The 27,716-nt window shown below is 34.2% G+C and overlaps 1 long non-coding RNA gene across 1 annotated transcript in view; it reads right to left on the minus strand.

Annotated features, from left to right (window-relative positions):
- Positions 1-26,136, minus strand: part of LOC102481102 (uncharacterized) — a 44,033-nt gene extending 17,897 nt beyond the window's left edge. The window contains exons 1-2 of the long non-coding RNA XR_336828.1: positions 26,061-26,136; positions 19,902-19,943 (exon numbers count right to left, since the gene is read on the minus strand). This is a non-coding gene — a long non-coding RNA (uncharacterized LOC102481102). The remainder of the gene's footprint in view (positions 1-19,901; positions 19,944-26,060) is intronic.
- Positions 26,137-27,716: the final 1,580 nt, after the last annotated feature.

Raw genomic sequence — 27,716 nt, forward strand, 5'->3', positions numbered from 1 at the left:
AATGTGGGTGGAGGGAATAGAAGACAATTGTAGACACCAGAGACGGTGGGAGAAGAGGGTGGGAAAGGACAGAGGGTCAGAAAGAGGGGTAGAAAATTTTGGATAATAATATGCATGATTAAGTCACTATGCAGTATATTCTAGATGGGAAATCACATTTTGTATGCTATGATGATGCTTAGGGATAGAATGTAGATTAAGTTACAAAAAAAAGAAAAGTTTCAGAAAAAAAAATATCCATTCGATGATCGCAGTTAAGATATATAGCCCCAGCTAGGTGATACTTTATAGGATGCTAAAGTTAGATGTGTGTTCATGGAAATGTATATATCAGCTGTGTTTGCTATGAAAATATTTAGATTAATTAAGCAATAAAAAATGGGGGAGGGAGTAGCCTTTCCTAACATACTTAATACATAGGTATATGTACAGTCAGGTTCAAGCACTAGGTATAATCCAGAAATTGAGAAACATTTATAATTATGATGTTTTGGACTAAAGTTGAATAAACTATTTTTACACATAAGCTGAATCAATTATTACAAAACAAATGGTGATTGTCTTTTGTCTTACAGGGAAACATATAACAACCATTAGGCTGACTAACAACATTACATGAAGCTTGATATTTCAAAGCCTCTGTCAATTACCCTACATGACAATAATTCAGAATTTTTATCTACCTGAAATTGTTTTTTTTTTAATTTTGTCCTCCATATTCAAATTTAGTAATATATAACAATATAATCACTTAAAAAGGTGTGTCCACTTAACATATACTGACTGCCTAGACTCTATGGTAGAGACTGAAAGACTGAAGCACATAAAAGCATTGAAAATGGTTATGGACACTGGGGACAAAGTGGAAGGAGAGTATAAGAGAGGAAGAGTGCAGGAAGGAAAATTTGGGAAAAAATGGAGAAGACATTTGTGGGACACAGAAATGGTTTGTTGCTTGTTGATGATGTTGTGTATAGTACTCTCAACTCACCTGGTATGTGGCGTATATCATGTTGGGTAAAATCTCTTTACAATAGAAATGATGCAATGTAATTGAATGTATAAATAGTAATAATAATAATAATAAATAGTTGTGTTTTTTTTTTTTTTTGAAGAAAAAGCTGCCTACTAGAAAATATAAAGAAATCATGGGATCAATAGTGGGCATAATGGTTACATTGCTGGAATCCCATGTAGTTGACTGCAGTTCGACCCTGCAGCCTAAAACTCATGATGGGGCAAAAAAAAAAAAAATGGGACCAGCAGTTAGCATAATGGCTATGTTACTGAACTCCCATGTAGCCAACCACAGTTCAAGTCCTGGACCTGGTGGCTTAAACTCGCTCCAGGTGTGTGTGTGTGCGTGCCCAAGATCCCGAGAGGAGAATGGAAGAGAAGGGATTGTGGCATGGCCATCCCCCCTAGGGGGTGATTTCTTGCTTTCTGTCTCTCTGTCTCTCTCTGTCTTTCTGGCGAGCACATGGGCCTTATAGCGAAAACCTCTAAAAAAAACTCATGATGGGCACATGTGTGTGCAAGCCCAAAGCCCAAAATCCTGACAGGATAATGGGGAAGGGATTGCAGCATGGCTAGAGTACAGTTGAAATACGTTCAAAGAATAACAAATTCTCACTATAGAAGGTGAGATGAAGAATAATTTACTGTGTGAAAACAACAGATTTTATTCACTGAAATAAATAGGTAAAATAAAGAATTTTCTCAAAAATGTGTCTATTTCAGTTTTCTGTTTTACTGAAATAATATTATGCAGACATGCAGAATGCTTTTAAAAAGTAGGCTTTGAAAATTGCTTTGTAGCATTTTAAAAGCAATCTAATGTAATAAAAAATGAAACAAACTTCTGGAATGAGATTCTAAAGACTTTTAGAAACATCATCCAATCTGCCAATTAGCTGTATAACATGAACAAATGAATTAGTCTTCTGATGCTTTATAGTTAGAGAAAGAAACTTATTGGGAACAAATAAGTTCCCGACTTTTGTTTTTCAACACCATATTCATAATAAATTATATTTTAATGATCAATTGTTTTGCCTTGTAGTAATGTCTTTTATGTCCCAAAATAAGCCCCTTTGAAAAGGCATTAAGGTGTACCTTCTACCAAACTTTGCTTTTAGTGAAATATATATTATTAGGTCCTCAGGTACTTCTACTAAACTAACTCATAGGTACAGCAGCAGAAAATTTGTGAAACAACTTTATTTCCTTGTACATAAGAAAATTATCATTTATTGTTACCTGTAAATTGTTACTATATTGAGATATCTCTTTTCTGGAGAACTGTTTCTTGCTACAATGCAAAAAATGTTTAAGTAATAGAAAAAGAGAAAGCTTTTATACAAATTTTAGAATAATCTAAAATACCAGATAATATCATGATGATTGGAAGAGATCAAAAGAGTATAAGAGGCCCAAATGTGCTGGAATAGGCAGTGGGGTGTAGCTTTGTGATATTAGAGTTGCACAGAAGGACTGAGTTTGAATCACAGGACAACCTAAACATGCTGGACATGGGAATGTGTACTGTAATTCTAGCTAACTGGGAGGCTGAGGCAGGAGGATCATATTATGGCAAGATTCTGTTGAAAATGCCTACTTTTATATTTCATAAAAAAGCATAAGAACATGGAATAATGGAAACCATTTCCATTATTAAGAAAAAGATATAGATGTTGATAATATTAACAAATCAATACTAATAAAATGTATCAGGTACTGATAAAAAGAGCAAATTTTACAAGGAAAAATACTGCATAACTTTCAAAAAAATCTAAATTCATACAATAGAAAGAATAAATGAAAACAATTGAATACTGCATGGATAATATAAAACAAAATTGAAAAAAAAGAAGCCCTAATATAATAGTCATATAATAAATGTAAGTAAGACATAAAATCATATAAAATATAAAAACAACCTGCCAATGTGTTGTTTACAAAAGTCATAGTTTAAAAATAATATACAAATGTTGGCCTAGCAGGTGGCATCGTGGTTAAGGCAGTAGATCCCACATGGTCCACAACGGTTTGAGTCCTGAACCTGGCAGCTTGAAAACCATGCTGGGGGGACCAGCAGTTCGCATAATGGCTATGTGGTTGACTCCCATGTAGTCGACCATGATTCTACTCCTGGACCCGGTGGCTTAAACTCACACCAGGTGTGTGTGTGCTTGCATGCCCAAGATCCCAAGAGGAGAATGGAGGAGAAATGATTATGGTGTGGCCATCCTCCCCTGGGGGGTGAATTCTCATTTTCTGTTTCTCTGTCTCTCTGTCTTTCTGGCAAGCACATGCATCCTGTAGCAAAAACCTCTCTCTCAAAAAAAAAAAAAGAAAACCAAGTTGGGTACATGTGCATACATGGCCAAAATGCATGCACCCAGGAGAGAATGGAGAAGTGATTGTTGTGTGGCCCTCCCCCCGGGGGGGGGTGATTTCCCACTTTCCTTCTCTGTATGTATATTTCCAATGAGTGCCTGTACCCAATGGCCAAAAATCTTTAAAAAAAAAAAAATTCAAATGTTAAAAGTAAAAGAATACAAAATAATACAAAAGCAAAAAATGATCCAAAATAATGATAGCTTAATAATATTATTTGAAAATAAATAGACTTAAAGGGAATACATCATTAAAAACAATAAAGATGCTACATACTTTAAAAGGGAATAAATATTCAAAAATGAAGTTAATCATCAAAATTTAAAAAGGCTTTTTGTTTGTTTGTTTGCTTGCTTTTGTTTTTGCTAGAAGGTGCATGTGCTCACCAGAGAGACAGAGAGAAGCAAAGTGAGAAATCACCCTCTGGCGGGATGGTTACACCACAGTCCTAATCCCTTCTCTTCCATTCTCCTCTTGGAATTTTGGGTGTGCACACATGTGTCCAGCATGACTTTCAAGCTGCCGTGTCCGGGACTTGAACTGCGGTTGACTATGTGGGAATCCAGCACTTTAAGCACCATGTCATCTGTCACCTGTTGGCCTCAAAAGGCACATATTTTAAGAAACCCCTTTTGGTAATTGATAGATCAAATAGACAAAAATAAAGAGAAATTGCATAGATGTTATCAATATTATGCATAAGCCTGAGATATTAATTATACATAAGTATGGTTAATTTATAATAATCTAATTCAAAAACAAAGAATGCACATTAATTTATACCACTCACAGAAACAGAAAAAAGACTAAATTATTCACAAAGAAATCTTCAGTAAATTCCAAAAGATCAAAAAAACATCCAAAAGTATGTTTGGAAACTAAATAAGATATTGTTAACTAACATTTGAGTTAAGAAAGGAAATCGTGAAGGAAAAAGAGATGTATTTAGAATTTAATAATGATTTAAAGTACTATATGGAATAAATATATATATATATATTATATACACACACACATATATAGCACTATATGACTTAATTTGTGTGACATGATTGAAGTATTAATTAAAATTTTATAACTTCAGGCCAACAAGTGGCACAAATGTTAAGGCATCTGGATCTTATATAGCCTATTGAATTCCAGGGTGGCAGCTTGAAAAACATGCCAGATGCTTGTCTATGCATGCCCCAAATCCCAAGAGGATATTGTTGTAGAAGGTATTGTGGAGTGACCAATCCTTCTGTAGGCTGATTTCTCACTTTCCTCTATGTCTCTTTGAGGGTCTCCAGAGAGCTCATGTACCTTATAGCAAAAAATAAATAATCAAATAAATAAGTAAAATTATAGCTTTAAATGCATTTAACAGGGAAAAAGGAAAGTTAAAAAAAGTTAAGCATTCAGTATATGATGTTGGAAAAAGAAACACAGAAAACACGAAAACACCCAAGAAAGGAAAAAAAATAAAAAAACAAAGAAATCAGTGTAAAAAAAAAAAGGAAAAATATAGAAGATTGATTCTCTGGAGTATACAGGAAACCACAAAAATCAAAGGAAAAATAACAACATTAAAGAAAAATGACCATGTATATGAATAGGCAACTTATATAAGAAGAAACTTAGAAAGGCTAGTTACTGTATAAAGAAACGCATGATGTACTAATATCAGAGAAAGGAAAATTAAGGAATGCTATACCAATGAGAATTACTGAAATTAGAAATTTAAACAATGTCAAGTCTTAGCAAAATATGTGAAAATAGAAAACCCATGTTCTGCTTGTGGATTAATGTAACCATTTTAGAGTATAGCTTTATAACATTTAGTTGAATTAAATAGACCCAATCTATTGAAATGGAAAGCAAAAGCAAGCAGGACTAGTTATACTTATATCCACATAATGATAAAATAGACTAGGTAAAAAAAAATAGTAAAAACAGAGAAAGAATGTATAATAATAATATATTATAATATAAATAATTATAATTAACATTGTAATTATAATTGTAATAATTATAATTATAGTAATAAAAGGATCGATTTAGCAATATGACGTAACAATAAGAAACATATATGAGAAATTCTTCAAAATTTTCATAGAAAATCTTGATTGTGAAAAAACTATGCATGATTTCAAAAATTTTTGCACCAAAATAAACTCATAATTTAATTCCATTTTCCAGAATATATTCCCATATTCCACATATACTCCATATGAAGATATGTGCCAAGCATCTGTGCACCCAAATACATAAAAAAAATATTATTATATCTAAAGAGAGAAATAGAATCCAAAATAATAATAAGGACATCAACATCCCACTCTCAAAATTAGATATATCATCTAGACAGAAAATCAAGAAAGAAATTTCACACTTAAACTGTAGTGTATACAAAACAGACCTAAGAACTCTTTAGAAAACATTTAATCCAAAAGTTGCAGAATACACATTCATACCACCTCATGGAACATCCTCAAAGATAAACCATATATTACAGCACAAAATAAGTGTGAAAAATTTCTAAAAAATTGAAATCATATCAAATAACTTTCTGACCACAAAAAGAACTGTAAATCAATAACAAGACATACTTTGGAAACTAAACAAAGACATGGAAAACAAACAACATGCTACTGAACAACCAATGAATCAACCAAGATATTAACAGAAAAATTTCTTGGAAAAAATTAAAATGAAAATATAACATACCAAAACTTATGAGATATAGGAAAACCACACCAACAGTGAAGTTTATAACTATAAATGCCTACATCATAGAAGTAAAAAGATTTCAAAGAAACAATCTAATGATATACTTACAAACAACATGCTACTGAACAACCAATGAATCAACCAAGATATTAACAGAAAAATTTCTTGGAAAAAATTAAAATGAAAATATAACATACCAAAACTTATGAGATATAGGAAAACCACACCAACAGTGAAGTTTATAACTATAAATGCCTACATCATAGAAGTAAAAAGATTTCAAAGAAACAATCTAATGATATACTTCAAGAAACTAGAAAAACACAAATAATCCAAACACAGGGGATCAGCAAACGGTGTAATGGTTCAAGTCCCAGACCCAGGCACTTGTAACTGATGCCAAGTGCATGTGTGTGCATGGCTGACTGTGGTTCAAGTCCCAGACCCGGCCACTTGTAACTCATGTCAGGTGCATATGTGTGCATGCCCAAAGTCCTGAGAGGAGAATGAAAGAGAAGGGATTGCAGCATGGCCATTTCTATTTCTCTATCTCTCTCTGTCTCTACTGTGAGTGCATGCACCTTATAGAAAAAAATCTCTCTTAAAAAATAAATAAGCCAAACACAAAATTAGTAGGAAAAAAAGGAAATAATAAAGATCAGAAACAAACAAGCAAAATGGAATCTAAGAAAACAGTACAGAAGACTGACAAAACAAAATGCTGGCTTTTGCGAAGATGAGCAAAACCAACAAACTTAAGTATACTAACTAGGAAAAAAAAGACAAATCAAATCATAACTAAGAAAGAGACATTACAACTGATACCACAGAAATGCAGAGGATCATTAGGGACTACTATAAACAACTATATGCCAACAAATTTGCAAAATAGAGAAAATGAATAAATTCCAGGACACATACAACCTATTTAGATTGAACCAGGAAGAGACAGAAAACCCAAACAGACCAATAATGAGTAATGAAATTGAATCAGCAATAGTTTTCCAGCAAAAATAAGTAAAAGACTGGATGCTTTTACTGCTAAATTCTACCAGACTTTTAAAGAAGCATTAACACTGGTTTTCCTCAAACTATTTTAAAAAATCGAAAGGGAAAAAATTCTTTTAAATTCATTCAATCTGACCAGGCTTGCCTTTACTCTAAAATCAGACTAGGACACAGCAAAAAGAAGAAAACTATTGGCCAATATCTTTGATGAACATAAATGCAAATAATCTCGACAAAACAGTAGCAAATTAAATCTGACAGCATATCAAAAAGATTATGTACCACAATCAAGTGGGATTTATCCTATGAATGCAAATGTGTTTCAACATGTGCAAATCAATAAATGTGACATATCACATCACCAGAATGAAGAACAAAAACCGTATAATCACCTCAAGAAGTGTAGAAAATGCATTTGATATAATATAATGTCCCTTTATAATACCCTCCCAATAATTAGAAATAAAAGGAACATACCTCAATAAAAGCTGTATATGACAAGTCCACAGTTAACATCATACTAAACTGAGAAAAGTTAAACTTTGTATATAAGAACTAGAACTTGACAAGGATGTCCACTTTTACCACTCTTATTCAATATAATACTGAAACACTGAGCCACAGTATTTAGGCAAGAGAAAGAAAGAAATGGAATCCAAACTGGACAGGAAGTCAAACTGTTCCTGTCTGTAGATGACATAATATTATATTCAGAAAACTAAAGAATCTACCCAAAAAACTTCTAAGAACTAAAAAAGAAATTCAGTAAAGTTGCAGTGTTCAAAATCAACACACAAAAACTAGTAGCATTTCTATATACCAATAATTAACTAGCTGAAAAATAATCAACAAATAATCCAATTTATGGTAGTTATGAAAAATATATATCAAAACATCACATTGTACCACATAAACATATACAATTATAATTTGTCAATTAAAAATAAAATTTTTAATGGTGACATGACATAAAATACAATGCTCTATGAGGCTGACCCACACAGGAAGATTCCAAGTTAACATCTGGAAATTTCCATGAGTATTCCAGGAACATTTATGCCAATGATCTAGGGCTGGCTGAGGCTGGTGGCATTAAGACCCCATTGGGAGCGCTCTGTTTCTGAGAATAAATAAACTTTAAAAAATTAAAAACTAGTGAAAAATCAAAGGACTATTTGTGAAAAAATACTAACAAAACAAATTCAGCAATATATATAAAGACTATAAACCCTGACCAAATAGAATTTCCCTCAGAAATATTGGTTTGATTTAACAGCCAAAAATCAATCAATATTTTATAGAATAAAAACATTAATAGAAAAACTCAAATTATAAAATGACTGGTGGAAAACATAGGGGAAACTCTTAGACATTGGAGTAGACAAATATTTCTTAAACAAGACCCTTAAAACAGTAATAATCTCAAAAATAGACAAGTGGGACTATATCAGGTTGAAAAGATTCTGTACAGCAAAGGAAATAATCAGAGTGAAGAGACAAGCCTCAGAATGTGAAAAAATATTTGCAAACTATAATTCATACAAGAGACTGATAACCAGAATATACAGGAAATTCAAGAAGCTTACAAAAAAAAGAAATCCAAGAGGCAATCTTCAGAATAGGAGAGAATATCTGAAAACTATGCTTTATATAAGGGACTGATAACCAAAATACATAGAGAATTTAAAAAGTGTACCACGACCAGCAAATGGCGTACTTTTCCTGAAAGGGGAAGTGTCTCTATCTCTCTCTCTCTCTCCAGATGAGCACATGCGCCCTAAGGCAAAAACCTCTTAAATAAAAGAAAGGAAAGAAAGAGGAGCATGATGCAGGAGCTGCCAGGAGGCTTCCTGGAAGCCCATGCCTCTTAGGCCTGTACTTCCAAACTGGCAGCTGTTGCGGTGGGACCAGGATTGTCCTGGCTGATTCAGCAGCTCCCTTTTAAAGCAAGGTATCCCCCCACTCCACCCCCCCCACACAAAATAAAATAAATAAGTGGACAAACAAGCTGAAAAGATTACTTTACAAGGAGGACATAAAAATGGATAAAAGGCATATGAAACAATTTTCAATACCTCTTTTCATAAGAGAAATGCTAATTAAAACCACAGTGGAGGTGCCAACAGGTAATGTGGTGGTTAAGGTGCTGGATTCATACATGGCCAATTGAGTTTCGAGTCCCAGACCCAGTGGCTTGAAGCCCATGCTGGGTGCATGTGCATGTGTGCCCATAATCACAAGAGGACAATGGATTGTGGCATGGCCATTGGCTCTGGGGAGTGACTTCTCACTTTTCTTCTCACTGCCTCTGTCTGTCTCTCTGGTTAGCATACATACCTTATGGCAAATACCTTTTAAAAATGAAATACCATTTAACACCAGTCAGAATGGCTTCGATCAAAAAAATCAAGAACAAGTGCAAGTGAGGTTGTAGTGAGGGAGAACCCTTCCTTACTGTTGGTAGGAATCCATGTTAGTACTGACAGTGTGGAGAACAAAATGGAGATTTCTCAAAGACTTACAAATAGAACTCTCATACCACACAGTAATTCCAATCCTGAGTATTTACCCTAAGGAGAGGAAAACACTCAATTGGAAAGACACTTGGGCATCCGTGTTTATTGCAGCACATTTAACAACTACTAAGACATAATTCACCTAAGTGTGTGAGAATAGACGCCTGAATTGAAAACACATGGCATATATACACTATGGAATACTACTCAGTTATTTTAAAAAATGAGATTCTGTCATTTGATATAAAATTGATGAATATAGATTTGATGCGAGCAAAGCCAGCCAAACTATGAAAGACAGATTTTGTATGTCCCCACTCATTATATATTAAATGTCTGCACTTTATGGCAGAAACTGAAAGACTGGAAAATATAATAGCAGAGACAGCATGTGTAGATACCAGAGATATAGGAAGAGGTAGATAGTTGGGGATAGGAGAGAGGGACTCGGGAGGAAAAGTACATTAAACAGACACAAGAATATAAAGTTATTGTATATGGTAATATTTTTGACTTGCTTGACATGCAATGCATTTATGCTTTGAGAACTTACATTGTATGCTATAAAATCATGATTAAATGTAAACAAAATGAAAAATACACAGAATTATAAATAAAAAATCTAATAGAATAAAAATCAAAGACCATACGATCATCTCGCTAAATGAAGAAAAAACATTTGACAAAATCTAACACCTTTTCATGATAAACAACCCTCAAGAAACTAGAACTACAAGATAACTCACTAATCATAATATAGGGCATCTATAAAAACATACATATGGTGCCAGCTGGTGGTTAAGGCACTAGACTCCCACATGGCCAATTACTGGAGCTGACAGCTTGAAAATCATGCTGGGTGTGTGTGCGTGTGTACCCAAAATCCTGAGAGGAAAATGGATTGTGGCATGACCATACCCCTTGAGGGGTGATTTCTCACTTTCACTCTCTCTGCCTCTGTTTCTCTACAATCAAGTGTACATGCCTTATGGCCAAAATCTAAAAACAAAACAAAACAAAACACAAAACCATATAGATAACATCATTCTTAATCATGGAAAACTGAATGCTTTCCTCCAGCAATCAGGAAAAAGGTAAGGATGGCTGCTCTTGTCATTTCTATTTAATATTGTATACAGGAGGTCCCAGCCAAACGATTAGTTAAGAAAAAGAAATATAATAAAAGCATCCTGATTAGAAAGGAAGAAATAAAACTATCTCTATTTGAAAATGGCATGTTCTCATATATAAAAAATCTTGAGGAATGTGCATATGCACCAAAAACAAAATATAACAAATACTGGAGCCTAGAAAGAAGTTCAGCAATGATGCTGAACACAGATAAATATATAAAACAAATGTATTTCTATACAAAACCAAAGCAAACTCTGAAAATGAAATTAAGAAAAGTTTAATTTATAATAGCACCAGAAATGATAGAATAATTAAAAATAAATTTAAGAAATAAGGGTTGGTTGGATGGATAGATATATGATAGATAAATAGATGATAGATAGATAGACATTCCGTGTTCATTGATTGGAAGGTTTAATATTAAGATAGCCATAATCTCCAAAATTGTTCTATGGATTCAATTCAATATCTATAAAAATAACAGGAAGTTTTTTTTACATAAATTAATAAACTGATCTTAAAATTCATGTGCACAAGGAACCCAGAATAGTCCCCTAAAATCTTAAACCAAAACAAAAGGAAGCTGAAGGACTCATGATATCAATCTTACTGCAAAGCAAAGGTAATCAAGCTGGCATATTGCTGGCATAAGAATAAACACATAGGTCAACAGAAGATAATGTAGTGCAAGGAACAAACCCTTCATTTATGTTTAATTGATTATCAATAGGGTGCTAATAACATTCAAAGAGGAAAGAATATGTTTACAGCAAATAGCACTGGGACAATTGAATATTCATATGTGAAAGAATAAATTTGAGGGCCAGCTGGTGGCATGGTGATTAAGGTGGTTGGATCTCATGTGGCCAACAGCTCAGTTTGTGTCCTGGGCCTGGTAGCTTGAGAAACATATGAGTGCATCCTCAAAATTCCATGAGGAGAATAGAAGAGATGGGATTGTGGCATGGCCACACCTTCTGGGGATGCTTTCCTACTTTCCTCCTCTCTCTCTGTCTCTCTCTCTGGTGAGTGCACAAGCTCTGTAGCAATTAAAAAAAAAAGAAAAGAAAAATTTGAAAAATTAATTCTCACCATTACAAAAATTAACCAAAAATTAATAACACAGCTAAATGTAAGAGCTAAAACTAAAGAATTTTAGAAAAAAAATAAAGTGTAACTTTAAGTTAGCCAAGGCCTTACCAGCTATGACAACAGAATCAACAGATAAACAGGATTATATTGATATCTAAAACATTTATGTTTCAAAGAATACTCTAAGAAAGCAGAAAGACAACACATGGAATGGAGAAAATATTTGCAAATTATATCTGATCTACATATAATTTATATCCAAAGTATATAAAGAACTGTTGCAACTAACTCATTAATGAAAACATAATCAAATTTAAAATGGTCAGAGGATCGAATATTTGTTTCTTCAAAAAGGATAACAAATTACAACATGAAAAGATGTTTAACTTTATCATTATTAAGGAAATGCAAATCAAATCCAAAATGAGATACCACTTCAAACCAGCTATTAGCAAAAAGAAAGATAATAGCCAGTGTTAGCAAATTTCAATAAGTAAGTAAATAAATAAATAAATAAAGTTAAAATAATAAAAACTAAACAAAATTAAAAACATCTAGAAAATGTAAAAAATAGGGACCAGCAGATGGCATAATGATTATGTCACTGGACTCCCACATATTTGACCCTGGTTCATGTCACAGACTTGGTGGCTTAAAATTCACACTGGGTGCATGTGTGTGTGTATGTGTGTGCCCAAATTCCCAAGAAGAAAATGGAGGAGAAGGGATTATAGTGTGACCATGTGGCTATCTCCTCCAAGGGGTGATTTCTCACTTTCTGTCTCAATAATAATAATAAAAGTCCCACCATATTGGACTTTATCAAGATTAGAAACTGTTACTCATTAAAAAACTCCATGATGAGGTCAGCAGGTGGCATGGTTGTTGGGGCACTGGATTCCCACATCATCAACCATAGTTCAAGTCCTAGACCCAGCAGCTTTGAAATCATTATGGGCTCATGTACATGTGTGCCCCAAATCCAGAAAGTAGAATGGAGGCAAAGGGATTATGGATTATGGTGTGGCTGGCCCCAGTGGTGGGTGAGTTCTCATCTCTCCTCTCTCTGTCTATCTCCAGAGAGTATACTTGCCCTATGACAAAAATCTAAAACAAAACAAAACAAAACCTCTATGAAGATGAATACGTACTCTCTACATTAAGAGAAGAGATTCATAGACTATATTCTGGACAAATGACTGATATACGGAATATATAAAATATTTCAATGATTAAATAATACAACATACAAACAACCAAATTCTGGAAATGGGCAAAAGTTTTAAACAGACACTGCACACACACAAGTTCCTTGAAAGAATATAGTGTACTGTACTTAACCAAAGCACTTAACATAATCATTCAACACTGAAATGCAAATTAAAGTTATAATTAAGATACCACTTGACACTAGAATCATTAAAATTTAAGTATGAAGCATGAAATTTATGTAAGAATGTGGAGTATACAGAATTTTCCTTTATTTAAAAAAATTGAAATATTGTATGATACAACTACTTTGGAAGCTTTTTCATAAAACTAAACATGCATCTTCCTCAGGAATCTCATTTCTAGGTATTTCTAAAGAAAAATAAAACCATATATCCACAAAAATACTTTGTAAATGTATCTATAAAAATTTTATTCATGTTAGTTTTATATTGAAAACAACAACAATGTCTATCAGCAGAAGAATGGGCAAATTATGCCTTATATAGTCTTAAAAATGAGATGTTACATTACAATATGAAATGGAAAAATTAAATTATATGAAAATTTCATATAAAAAATCAATACACAAAACATCATGTTGAGTAAAACGACCTTATATAAAACATCATAGAATGTATAATTACATTTCCAGAATGGGAAAAATTAATTTGATATGGAAAAAATCACAACTGAGTGACCCAGTCACGGTGGCTCAAGTGGTGGGATACCAGTCTGCAATGTTTGGAGCCACAAGAAAGACCTGGTTTGGATCTCATATTGTCCTGAAACACACTGGGAATGCTTATATATGCCCATGATCCTGGTTAGTTGGAAAGGCTGGAGGAGATGGATCATGATATAAAGAGATACTGCCTAGGATGCCTGTTTCTTTCTCTCTCTCTCTCTCTTGCTCTAATGAAATATATATGTGTATATATACACGTGTATGTGTGTGTGTGTAAAAACTGTGGTTGTCTCTTTGTGAGGAGTGGGAAGATGATGGAGTAAGCATCAAGAATGACTCAGAATGGGGACCAGCAATTAGTGTGTTGGTTATAGCACTGGACTGCTACATGGCCAGACATGGTTTGAGTCCTCGACCTAGAGACTTGAAAATCATGCCAGGCACATGTGTGTGCATGCCCAAAATCTCAGGAGGAGAATGAAGAAGGGATTGTGGCATGGCTAGCCTGCCTGGGGAGTGATTTATCACTGTCTCTTTTTAAGTCTCTTACTGGCGAACACATGAGCCCTGTGACAAAAATCAAAAATAAAATTAAAAAAAAAAGACAGAGCATGAAGAAATTTTCTGGGGTAAACATAATGGTCTATGTCCACATAGGGGTTTGGGTTAAACACATACAAGTATTTATCAAAATCCACAGAATAACAAATTTTAGATTTTTACACTTAATTTCTCTAAATTCTATCTACGAAACTAAGCTGAAACCAGTATGTGTAAACCAGTAGTTTATACATTATAAAAAGTAAAATGAATGAGTGGATAGAATGATGTATAGTTTAATGTATGAGCGTAATAAAGCAAAAATGATAAAATGTTATTTGTAGGATCTAAGTGGCACTTATATGACCTTTTACTGTACAAGTCTTTCAGCTTTTCTGTATGTTCAAAAATCTGTGTAATCAAATGTTGAAGAAAATGAACTTAAGTCTCTGCTGTGGCCCAATACCTATGTAATCTGCGCTTTTATCCCTGTAATTCCCTCTTAGATGTCAACTTCTATTACTCTACCCCTTGCCTCCAACATCTCACTTCAGTCACAATAACCTTATTATTGTTAGAATGCGTTAGACATGCACATCTTTTGCATTCTGCTGTTTATGGCCTTCACCTAGAATACACTTCTCCCAGATAACCACATGGTTCAAGACCTGATCACTCACATTCAGGTTTTCGATCAATCAATTCGCCTTTTCCTTCAGGCCTTATTTAACATTCAACCCTGCTGGTCAGCATCTTTTCATATTTCCTTACACTATTTTTCTCTATCGCACTTGTCACCACCTGACACACTGTATACTTAAATTATTTATGTGTTGATTCAAACTCATTGATGGCAAAGATTTTGTCTATTTTGTTCCCAGCATGTTAAAGAGTGCCTTGTATGTATTGTGTGTTCTGTCATTATTAAATTAATGAACTAGACTTGTAAAAGAGCTGAATAAATGGTAATAATATATATATTTTTCTTTTTTAGAGGTCTTTGCCTTAGAGTGAATGCGCTTGCTGGAGAGAGAGAATGAGACAGACACAGTGACAAAGTGAGAAACCACCTCCCAGGGGGAATGGCCACACCACAATCCCTTCTCCTCCATTCTCCTCCCAGGATGTTCGGCACACATGCCCACATGCCCAGCATGATTTTGAAGCCACCAGGTCTGGGACTCAAACCACAGTCAGCCATGTGGGAGTCCAGTGATATAACTGCTACACCAACTTCTGGTCCCAATTATGACATTTAAAAATGGCAGTTGTATAATTTAATTTAAAAAAATGCTAAAGTTCAAGGAAAGAGAAAATGGCAGGGGCCGTGGGAAGCTAACTAAAGAATTTTAGTTAAATTAAATGAGTTAACATATGTAAAACACATAAAAGTGTCTGGGCATAGCACTTACTATGTATGTACTTGCAATTCTTTTTATTATTTGGGCAAGAGCACAATCTTGTATCAACAGTGTAATAGAGAATGCAAAAAACAAAGCAAATGATGAATTCCATCTTACACCATATTGAAGACTATTAACTTCATAATAAGAAAAATGAGAGACTTACTCTATGCTATCATAGTTCATCATCAATAAATTCTGAGCACCTTATTTAAAAAGAGCGTGAATACTCTGTCCCATATATGTGCCAGAGAACTGTAATAGTAAAGGGAACTCAGAGTGTTTATCTAAAGAAGATAATGTTGCTGTATTAAAATACTTAATAGTCATATGGAAAAACAAACTAATTCTGTTAACTCCTGAAGTCCAAGAAAGAACAATGGGTGGGTACTGTAAAATAACAGATTTTTTTTTTTTATCAATTTAAGAGAGGATTTTCTGACAGTAAAAACTATCAAAGTATATAATTAGCTTATTAGGTGGACAGGATTCCATGACCTACAGGTATATGTGCATATGCTGTACAAATGTGTAGTATAAAGGAATGTACCTGGGCTTTGGTATCACAATAGCCTGAATCCAAATTTCACATGTGTAACTTATTAATTGCATTAATTACCTGATCAAGTGATTTAAACTCTCTAAGCCTCAATTTCCTCTTCTTTAAAATGTACTTCAATATCATAGAGATTATGAGAATAAAATGAAATTAAGTGAATGTTAGAACAAAATACTGTATTTGGCACATATTAGGCCCTCTTTGATATATTAAAGGTAATTCAAATACTAGAATGTATGATTGGACTAAAACTATAGTGTCTTCCAGGTCTATAAACCTGTCATCCCATGACATTATTCATTGTACTTGAAGTTTACTAAAAATTGGATCTCAGAGCTGACATCTGAGACAATATATAAGCAATTTGTGTTTTACTAGGGGAAAGCAAAAATTAACATCTGATTAATAGGCACTTAGGAAGTTAAAACAGAAGATTATCCCAGAGAAAGACAGGAAAAATGTTTCTTCTTTATGTTCATCTATCACATAATGTTAACAAATTTTCTGAAGAAGCATGTCTTGGAGATTAGACATTGCTCTAATTGTAAATCCTGAGCAGTGCGGCCAGAGATACATACACAGCCCTTTAGAAGGTAAGTTTTTATTACTTTCTGAAGGCTGACACTTTTAACAGTTTATATTCTCTAAGTCAATGAACATTTCCTATATTTCACATCAATACTTTCAATTTCCATGTGGGGCAGTAAGATAGAAAAACAGAGCAAGACAAAATAGAAATGGTTAGAGAGGGAAAATCTGAAGGCTAAAGAAAAAATGAAAATAAGAAGGGAGGATAAAATATACTTGGACAGGACCCAGCAGGTGGCATAATGTTTAAGGTGATGGACTCACACTTGGCCAACCACAGTTCCAGTCCTGGACCTGACAGCTTGGATGCTAAGCACGTGTGCGTGCCTCTCCAAAATTCCAGGAGAATGGAGAAAGAGGGATTGTGATCTGGTCATCCCCCACAGGGGGTGATTTGTTACTTTCCTTCTCACTGCCTCTGTCTGTCTCTCTCTGGTGAGTACATGCAACCTATGGCAAAAACCTTGAAAATATTAAAATAAATGCACTCTGAACAAAACAGGGTGAAAAACAAACACAAAACACCATATAATATTTAAATAATGTATGCTTATTGAAACACCATCAAGGTAAAACATTTTAAAATCTATGTCACATTTAATATTTATTTAAAATCTCAAAATTTACTCCATGTGTATAATATGTACTTGAATCTTTCCAGTCTACACAGGCATGAAGAATGTAATGTAATTAGTAAAGATATAATAAAATAGGATAATCTCAAACAAAAGACCTCTATTGAGTTAATAATGAGAAAGATGCAGTGATGATTTATGGCAGATATGTGATGCAAAACCACTTTTTTTTTTTTTTTTACAATACCTTTGGTGACTGGCTCCTACTTTCTTATTGAAGCTGAATTCAACCCTTACCTAACTAAAAGAAATCCTTCGAGAATAAAGTGGTCTGCCCTCAGGAAAAACTGTCAAGTAGCTTATTCCTCTATTTTTTCTTTTACACTTCCGATTTGCCTATGAATTTAATATTCTTGTGCTTTAATTCAACTTTCCTCAATAAAAACTGTCTTTCAGAAAGGAACTAAAAAACTCAAAAGGAAAACGTGAATTAATTAACATTGCACATCTCACAGGAATTTTTTCATTTTGTTACAGAACTAGACAACACCTACTTTTGGTACCAGCAGAAGGCATAATGGTAACATCACTGGACTCCCACATAATTGACCATGGTTCGAGTCCTGGACCAGGTGACTGAAAGCTCATAATGGGCGCATGTGTGAGCATACCCAAAATCCCAAGAGGAGAATGGAGGAGAAGGGACTGTGGCATGGCCAACCTTCCTGGGGAGTGTTTTCTCACTTTCTGATTCTCTGTCTCTCTGGCAAGTGCACAAGCCCTATATCAAAAATCTCTCAATAAAAAAACAAAATACTTTCAAACATCATCAAACTGGAAAAGAAGGTAGTTTCTAAGGCAGAGGGGATTTCTTTTTAATAAATGATATGTTTAAAATGCAGTTGGTATTAGGTGCTTTCTTCTGGCACGAAACTTCTAAGCAATAGGTAAAACAAAGAGAAAAACAAAAGAAAAAACTTGCTCTTAAGCCATTTACCATCATTAGTGTTTTAGATTCTTAACCTTCCTTCAAATGAACACTAACTTAATTAGAAAAAAAAGAAATATAATAAATTATGTTTCTATATAATAAATTATATTTCTATTTCTATTTGTTTTAGTCAAATATAAAATATCTCAGGCAGTCACATATAAAATATCTCAGGCAATCTGTAAGTCTAGAGTGTACTAGCACAGATTTTTTTTCTAAACAAAGAACAAACATAGGTACCCAAGGCAAAAGGTTCCTTTTCGTGGGACTTGCTGAGGAAAAATAAATTTCCAGCAGTGGCATCTGCATACAGATGAATTTCTTTATGCCAATATATGCTATATATCATTCCTAAGAATTTTGACTCCTAAAGTGTATAGATAAATTACTGTGTTCTCTTGGATAATTAAGAGTCCCAAAGAATGGTAACAGTCTCTGTGAAAGGCAAGTTCATGCAGGAAAATTATTTCCTAGGAGAAGAGTCTTCCAGATCAGAAATGTGAATTAAAACCTAGTTTTTGGGATCAGCAGATGATGTAACAGTTACATCGTTGGACCCTCACATAGTTGACCATGGTTCAAGTCCTAGACCTAGCAACTTAACACTCATGCTGGGAACATGTGGATACATGCCTATAATCCTGAGAGGAGAATGGAGGAGAAGAGATTGTGGCATGGCCATACCGTCTGGGGGATGATTTCTTACTTTCATCTCTCAGTCTCTCTAGGGAATGCATGAGCCCTATAGCATGAAATCTCTCCAAGAAATGTAGTTTTTTATTCAAAATATGCTGTAAAGATACTGCTCACATATACCCATTATAGTCTACATCCTTCACTAATAGGGTTTTTTTTGTCATATTCTCGAATATCATCTGTGAGAAACATTTGTGTTTTTATTTGTTTCATTCATCTTCATTTGTATGTCAGAAAAGAGTAGATCAAAATATGGTTTAAACATTCATTATACAAGGTAGCTTTGAAAGTTCATGGAAAGTGTGTATTGTGAAAAAGCTGTATCGATTTCAAAATTTTTTCATACCCAAACAAACTTATACTTTAATTCCATTTTTCCAGGGCCAGCAGGTAGCATAGTGGTTAAGGCATTGGACTGCTACTTGGCCAATAGCAGTTCAAGTCCCAGGTCTGGTAGCCTGAAATTCACGTGGGGTGCATGTGCGTGTGTGCACCAAATCTCATGGGGAAAATGTAGAAGAGGAGATTATGGCAGGGCCATCCCCTTAGGGGGGTGATTTCTCACTTACTTTTTCTCTCACGTGCTTGCAAGTGCATGTGCCCAACAACAAAATATCTCTCAGAAAATTCTATTTTTATATGAAATTTTTGACATTCTCTTGCATATATATGCATCTTTATTTTTATATGGACTACTAAAGGAAAAATAATTATTTAATATCTTAGTATCAAGAGAAATGTAGAACATATAAAATAATTTATTTTATACTAAAAATATCTTAATGGCTGCTTACCACATCTATCATATCAGATTCCATTTCATGACTGAGATCAGACTGCAATAAAAAGCAAAAAGTAAGTTAGTCTCAAATTATAGATATAAAATTATTCTTCATTTAATTGTACAAGGTAAATATTAAATATTAATACAAGTATGTTTGAAATAATCTATTCTTTTCTAAGTTACAGAAAGACATTCTTCAGAATCTGAAGAACAGTCAATCTGAGAATCTCTAAAAGATAGCTTTTATTCATTTACATTTATCACAAATCTAATATATTTGGACTTATGTTTTTACCTTATTTTATGTCTTCTTCATACCATATCCCCCCCTAGCTCTCTTTATCCCCTTTCCTACATTCTATTAAATCACATTCTAGTCATTCCCTTTGTCTTTCCTTCTGTTGCTATATTACACAATGTACTTATGTACCTTTATCCTAATGGTTTTAACTTTTAGCACACTTTATCTGGTTACTCAAAATTTGTATCTTCTCATCAATACAATAACCTTAAAACACTATACTATGATCTCATCACTTCCAAATTTTATGTTATCATTGTCAAATATTTTGCTCCATCTTTTGTCCAATTACTCAAATTAGTTTTCCTTTTTTAGAGATTATTGCAATTGGGTGCATGTGCTTGCCAGAGAGACATACGGAAAGTGAGAAATTGCACCCCAGAGGGAATGATCACACCACAGTCCCTTCTCCTCCATTCTTGGGATTCTGGGCACACATGCACATGTGCCCAGTGTGAGTTTCAAGCCACTAGGTCCAGGACTCAAACCACAGTCAACCACATGGGAGTCCAGCACTTTAACCACCATGCCACCTGCTAGTACCTCAATTTAGTTTTCTTTAACTGACAAAGGTCACAGATATAAATGATATTTTAAAGTTTTTCTAATAACTTTAGTTCCTTTTAAAATATTTTAGTTATTTTGTTCATAACAGAACGTATATACATACACACATGAGAGAGGGAGGAAGAGAAAGAAAGAAACAGAAATTCATTTTTGTACATGTAAAAGATAGGGGTTTAATTTCATTCTTCTACACATGGATACCCAATTTTCCGAGCACCATTCATTAAATATACTGTCTTTTCCACACTTGGATGTTCCTCGGAGCTTTTAAACTGTCAGTAATAGATTTGTTTATGGTTTTATTTCTGGATTCTCTATTTTGTTCCATTAGACTATGTCTCCAGGCTAGTAACATTCAGTTTCAGTTACTATGATTTTGACATGTATTTTATTTTATTTATTTTTTACTTTTTTTGGAGAGGTTTTTGCTATAGGGATATGTGCGCTCGCCAGACAGACAGAGACAGAGAGACAGAAAGCGAGAAATCACCCCCCAGAGGGGATGGCCATGCCGCAATCCCTTCTCCTTCATTCTCCTCTTGGGATCTTGGACACGCACACACACGCGCCTGGCATGAATTTAAGCCACCGGTTCCGGCACTCGAACCACGGTCGACTAGGTGGGAGTCCAGCGACATAGCCATTACGCTAACTGCTGGTCCCTTGACATGTATTTTAAATTCAAGACTATTGAGAACAACTATATACCAACAAGATGTAAAACCTAACAGAGATAAATACATTTCTGGACACATAAAATCTACAAAGATTGAACGAAGAAGAGACAGAAAGCCAGAAGAGACCAATGACAAGTTAACAAAATTTAATCAGTAACAAAATAGCTCCTGTATTAGTCCATTATTGCATTGCTAACCAGAAATACCTGAGAATGGGTGACTCATAATGAGTAGAGTTTATTTGGCTGGATTTCTAGTACCTGGAAAATAAAAGGGCAGGAAGCCAGCATCTGACTGGCCTCTCATGCTAAGTCACACGGCCAAGAGAAGTAAACAGGTCAGTGGTCACATGAAAGAGAAAGAGAGAGAGAGAAAGAGAGAGAGAGGAATCAGACTTCTCTGTGGAGAGCAGCTAGTCTGAGAAAACATGTGAGTTTTAGATGCATGCATAAATGTGTTTTTGTGGTGAGCTACTTTAGCAGGGCTATTGAGAAGTATTTATATACTAAAGTACTATTTGTTTGTTGTCAGGGGTTATTTCGTTGTTTTTATTGATACTCAATACCTCGACATTGCTAGCATTGGGCTGAAGGAAGTTATATGTGTTTAATCACAAATAAGATCAGAGAAATTAAATAGTGCCAGTCATTTTTACATCTTCAGACAATTAGCATCCCAAAACAACTGCTTTTGCATGTCATTTCCTTCTCCCCCATTCTCTTTGCATCCCATTTCCACTTCCCCCATTTCCTGCCCTTTAAAAGAATAAACCTTAGGACAGTTCCTGGTCACAATTTCTTCATCAGAGAATTTGGGTCCACCCAATTCTTGCTTTTCTATACTTGTGTGTCTTTGTGTGTTTGTTATTGCATCTATTTCTAATCCACAGCCTTCATCACTCAGAAAAATATGTTCATGCCAAGCAGGTCCTGGTACTTCACTTGCTTTGTTTGTTCCTCTCATTTTTCCAATTGGATGGTGACAGCCCATGTTGAAAATAGGGACTTTCCTCTGTCAATTCACTGAATAAGAAGCCAATGTTGCCTGGGAAGATAAGCACCTGCAGTGATGGCAGATCTTCCTTTTAAGGGTCTCAATACCTCCCAAAGTCATTCAATTAAAGCTCAAATAATAATACAAGAATCTTTGGGGAACAAACAATTTTCAAAGCCATAGTATCTCTTAACCAAAAAAGAAGCCCAGGTCTGGATGGCTTCATTACTGAACTTTGTAAATCATTTAAAAAATAAATAACATCAATTCTCAAACTATTCCAAAAGATTCAAGTGGAAGGAATCCTCCCAAATTCATTTATGAGGTCACCATTACCCGATACCAAAAACAAAGAAACGCCAGAGAACAAATGATGGACCAATATCCCTGATTAACATAGATGCAAAAATATTCAAAAAAAATACTAGAAAATTGAATTAAACAGCATATCAGAACGATTATATACCATGATCAAGTAGGATTTATCTCCAGGGATGTAAGGATAATACAACTACAGGTCAATACATGTGATACATCACATCAAGAGAAGGAAAGATAAAAACCATTATGATCATATCAATTGATGCAGAAAACGTATTTGAAATAGTACAGCATTCCTTAATAATGAGATCTATTTTAATATGCTATTTAAACAAAAAGTAGTTGCTGATATAGTTGCATTTATACTTTTTTTTATCAATATTTGCTGGCTTATTCTATGTGTTCTTTGTTTTGTTATTCTTTCTTCTTTATTAAATGTTTGTATTATTCCATTTCTTCTCATACATTAGGTTTTGTCTTTTGTTTGTTTCTTTGTTTGTTGTTTTGTTTTTTTAAGAGTTTTTACTGTAAGGTGTGTGTGCTCACTGGAGAGAGACAGAAAGAGACAAAGTGAGAAATCACCCTTCAGGGGGTTGGCCACACTGCAATCCCTTCTGCTCCACTCTCCTCTTAGGATATTGGGCTTGGGATTTGGGCTTGAATGCACACCTGTTGGTGTGATTTTGAAGCCATTGAGTATGGAACTCGAACCATGGTTGGTCATGTGGGACTCCAGCATCTTAATCACTAAACCACCTGCTGATCCCCCATTAGGTTTTAACTTATGCAGTATTTAATTATTCCTTTTATGGTTAAAATAGAGCAGGTAGGTTTGTTTGTTTGTTTCTAGAGAGTGAGGGAGGGAGAGGTACACTTAATAGTCTTGCCACACTGAAATTCTTCTCCTAGCCTCCTAGCCAGTGAGGGTCCATTTAATCACTGTATATCATTACAGCATGCAAAATTAATTTTCCCAGCATGAATACACTTCACATTAGACCAATTAAAAATATTATCATACACATTATCATCGATAGATAATTTTCTATTTTTGTGTCTCTTAAATGTTTCGCTTTTTTATTTTTTATTTTGATTAGCATACAGTGGGGTGTGACAGGTAATATCAAGTTATATTGAATGCCAAAGCAAATTAAACATCCACCTGTATTTTTACTAAAACAGAATTGAAGGCATCTAAATAATATAAAATCATGCAACTCTTCTCAATTTATTTAGGAAACAGTTGTCTTTTCATGGAAATATATTATTTATATTAACATGTAATGAATGGGCTTATTATTGTAACAGAAAAATGAACTAATAATTTTTTAAACTTATCAGTTTCAGCTAAATGAACTAATAATTTTTTAAACTTATCAGTTTGAGTTTTTAATATGGAAGCTATTTATAGATTTAAACCATTTAAATAAAGGCTCTTAGATTTCAAAATAATTTTTAAGAGGTTAAACAGATTCTGAGACCAAAAGGCTTAATAAATTTTACACTACAGGTTTAAATATATTTGACGCATTAACTTGATAATTTAACCAATTCCAAACAATGCCTATAATTTTTAAAAAGGCTGTGCCGTTGTTGTCATATTTTTGCTTTTGTGTTATACATTTTATAGAACACTAATATAGTTTTTGTTTTAAATAGGAAACATTCATTTATATTTTCCCCACATATTTACCTTTTCTAGGGCCCTTCATTTCTTTCTGCCATTTCTTACTTACATCTGAGATAATTTGACATCAGGCAGAACTCTCCTCATATGTCTTGTGATAAATCCTTTCAGCATTTATTTTTATGGAGACATTTTAATTTTGCCTTTATCTTTGAAGGGTATTCATATATATTTTATTTTCTATCAAATATAAAGAAGATAATACAAGTTCTTCTTTACTTATTTTTAATTTTTTAAATTATTTGTGTCTTTTTATCTATTATTATTATTTATACATTTGATCGCTATACATCATTTAGATTGTTAAGAGACTTTACCCAGCATGATATACACCTCAGTTCAGCCCAGTTGAGAATACTACACACATCACCATCAACAGATAATAGACTATTTACCTCTTTAAAGATATCACACAATTGTCTTCTAGTTAGGGTAACCAAGGATCTCGATTTTCCTGACTGTTACAGTTTTAACATTGAAAACAAAAGAACAGCTTCCTGCAACTCTCTCAGTACAGGGAGAATTAGAATAGTTTGCTATTCTACTTTTGGGTTCCATTGGTTCTGATAAAAAGAAAAAATCAACTATTAGTTTTAGTGTGTGTCCTTTGAAGAATGTCTCATTTCGCTTGTTGATTTTTTTCTTCTTAGAGAGATTTTTGCTATAGGGTACGTGTGCTTGTTGGAGAGAGTCAGAGAGACAGAAAACAAGAAATCACACCCCAGGAGGATAACCATACCACAATACTTTGTCCTCCATTCTCCTCTTGGGATTTTGGGCATGCACATATATGTGCCTGGCATGAATTTTAAGCCACTGGGTCTGGGACTAAAATCACAGTTGACTACATGGGAGTCCAGCAAGATAACCATTATGTCATCTGCTAGTCCCTCTGTGGTTGATTTTAAGATGTTGTTTCTGAGTTTGATTTTTCAATAATTAAAAAAAAATTAACAACAATGTGTATAGGTGACATTTTATTTATAACCTGCTTGTAGTTTGCTGAACTTTAATCAGTAGGTTGATTTCTTTCACCACATGTGTAAAATTATTCTTGGTCATTATTCCTTTAAATATTGCTTTTGTCCTATTTTATTTTTCTTCACCTTCTGGAATGTTTATTACACATATGTTAGACCTTCTGAGCATGTTATATATGCTCTGTTCTCATTTTTCTGTTTTAATTTGACTATTTTTAATTTACTTATCTTCAAGTTCACTAATATTTTCTGCTGTTAAACCTATCTATCAAAATATTTTAATTTTGGAAATGATATATTTCTAGAATATACAATTATTTTATATATTTTAATTACCCTTTGAAAGTACCCGTCTTTTATCCATCATCTCCATCTATTTCTCTATTTTCTTTGCTATTAATAATCACAGTTATTTTAAAGCTCTTCTCTGTTAACCCCAGTATCTGTAGTATAATTTCTAATATACTGCTACTATGATTTCTCTTGCTTATTAATCGTTTTTTCTTGTGTCCTTGCACATTCAGTAAATTTTATTATATTCCAGATATTGTTTGTGATACATCACAGTGACTGAATTATGCTAATTTCCTCTGAAACGTGTTAAATAATACTGTGGCAGACAGTTAAATTACCATTGTATCACCTTGATCCTGTTGAAATTTGTATATGCACTTTATTAAGATGATTCTTCTAGGATGTAGTCCTTAACCATAGGATAGGATCTTTTCAATGTCTCAGCTAAAGGCAGTGGCTGTTCAAAAAGGTCTCTTCATTCTGTTTTTGTTCAAACTTGAACCTCCATTCCTCAGAAATGGCTCAGCCTCTGAAATATATCCCTAACATTCCAACTTCCCAGTAACTGTTCTCTGGCAGAACTCTCAGCATTCTACTATTATTACATAAATACATAGCGGAGAAATAGGTTAAATAACCTGAAGAAATTTTATTCATATTTTTGCAGCTATTTCTCTATGGCCTCTCTGAAGCTCATTAACTATCCACCTGCCATTGTGGTCCTAAAATCATCTTCCCAGTAAGGCAGCTATTCTGTGATTGTGATCCACTACTCTATATTGTGATTTAGAAAATGCCCTCAGGGAAAATTTCAAGGTGCATTTGGGCTCACTTTCCTCAAGGATTGTAGCACTACTTGATTTTCAATGGTGCAAACAATGGTTTTATTTACATTATTCAGCTTTTTAAGTTACTTATTGTAGAAAAGTAATTCTGATATCAGTTACTATTCATCATAACTTCTTTCCTTACCCTATTTTCTTATATCCCATTCCCTTCTTCAAGATGACTTAATAGTTCTTTTAGTGAGGGCATGTGAATAGTCGTAAACTTTTTTTTTTTTTGAAGAGGTTTTTGCTATAGGGTGCGTGTGCTCGCCAGACAGACAGAGGGAGACAGAGAGACAGAGACAGAAAGCGAGAATTCACCCACCGGGGGCAATGGCCACGCCACAATCCCTTCTCCTTTCTCCTCTCGGGATCTTGGGCACGCACTCACATGCGACCGGCGTGAGTTTTAAGTCACCGGGTCCAGGACACGAACTGCGTTCAACTACATGAGATTCCAGCGACATAGCCATTATGCTAACTGCTGGTCCCAATAGCCATAAACTTCTGAAGTCTTTTTCTGAAAATGTCTTTATTTTGCTTCCTCTCTTTCTTTTTTAATTATTTTTTTTAGACTTTTGCTATACACACTTCCTAGAGAGAGAGAGACAGTGAAAGGGAAAGTGAGAAATCTTCCCCCCCAGGGAGAATGGCTATCTGTAATCCTTTCTCCTCCATTCTTCCCTTGGAATTTCTTTGGGGCCTGCACACACAAGCACATAGTGTGATTTTCAAGTTGCCAGGTCCAGGACTCAAATTGTGATTTGGCCATATTAGAGTGCAGTGTATTAACCACCATGTCATCTTCTGGTTCCTGATTATCACATGTTAAATAATTTCCTTTTGTCTTGTTAACCAATGCAAGTATACTTAATTTATAATTAATGTTCTTCTATTATTTTCAGTTGTGAGATGGCTTCTGTTGAAAAACAATTCTATCACGTTTCTGCATTTTTTGTGAGCAGAAACTCCATCTGCATTTGCTCTAGATGATCCTCCTCAGGATGCTCATACAGCATACAGCTTTTCAAGATAAAGGCAGTATAGGGAACCAGCAGTTAGCATAATGGCTATGTCGCTGGACTCCCACGTAGTCGACTGCAGTTTGCGTCCTGGACCCGGTGGCTTAAAACTCACGCCGGGCGTGTGTGCATGTGTGCGTGTGTGCCCAAGATCTC

The sequence above is a fragment of the Tupaia chinensis genome, unplaced genomic scaffold (assembly GCF_000334495.1).
Source record: "Tupaia chinensis unplaced genomic scaffold, TupChi_1.0 Scaffold143610_2, whole genome shotgun sequence".
NCBI classification, from domain to species: Eukaryota; Metazoa; Chordata; class Mammalia; order Scandentia; family Tupaiidae; genus Tupaia; species Tupaia belangeri.